Source organism: Penaeus monodon, chromosome 28 (genome assembly GCF_015228065.2).
Source record: "Penaeus monodon isolate SGIC_2016 chromosome 28, NSTDA_Pmon_1, whole genome shotgun sequence".
In the NCBI taxonomy this organism is placed as follows: domain Eukaryota; kingdom Metazoa; phylum Arthropoda; class Malacostraca; order Decapoda; family Penaeidae; genus Penaeus; species Penaeus monodon.
This window is the reverse complement of record NC_051413.1, coordinates 34,830,329-34,830,995: the sequence shown is the minus strand read 5'-3', so window position 1 is coordinate 34,830,995 and position 667 is coordinate 34,830,329. Positions and strand designations below refer to the sequence as shown.

At 46.6% G+C, this 667-nt stretch overlaps 1 pseudogene; it reads right to left on the bottom strand.

Moving 5' to 3' along the window:
• Positions 1 to 6: 6 nt before the first annotated feature.
• LOC119591547 overlaps positions 7 to 667 on the bottom strand; it is a 1,466-nt pseudogene continuing 805 nt past the window's right edge.

Below are 667 nucleotides of genomic sequence, written 5' to 3'. Positions count from 1 at the left end.
TTCTTAGTTATGTGGCTTCCTCAGTAAGTCGACTTTACAATGGAAGGATAAGCATAAAAAAATCTGGCAATTGTTCTACATACAAAACAAAGTCATTTTCTGAACTAGACTTTTCATATTAACAACAATCTTTTCATGAGCCACAGAAATATCTCTGAATCCAACTTAGAACTTGAAGTCCTTGTACTTCTTGGCTGGCTTAGCTTGATCTTGTTGCTGCTTCCTCCTCTTATTCCGTTGCTTTGCCGCATGTTCAGCCACCATATCTGAGAAGTCTTCCTCTTCCCCTTCTGCTGTTCCCTGAGAGTAGCTTCATAACGCGCAGCCATGGCATCGGTGTCCACCAAATCCAATTCTGAAGGATCGAGGGCCACCTCGACTCCCTGTGGTGCTGAACGAGCTGCTGCCCCACCCACACCTGCTGCTCCCAAGTCGTAAGTGTGTGTTGAGCCCATCATAGCTCGCCCCATGGTCTCTGTGCGCTTCTCTGGGAGGATAGTGTATAATGCTGGAGTGTCGCACCTTCCATTTCTGTTTCCATGCGCTTCTTTCTCAATTCAATCATGTCTGGTGTCTCCAAGCCAGCTGGTAAAGAGCTAATGCCTGAAGGAGTGACTAGACCAGTTTCTCCAGGAGTTACTAACCCACTGACATCCTCATCGGATTC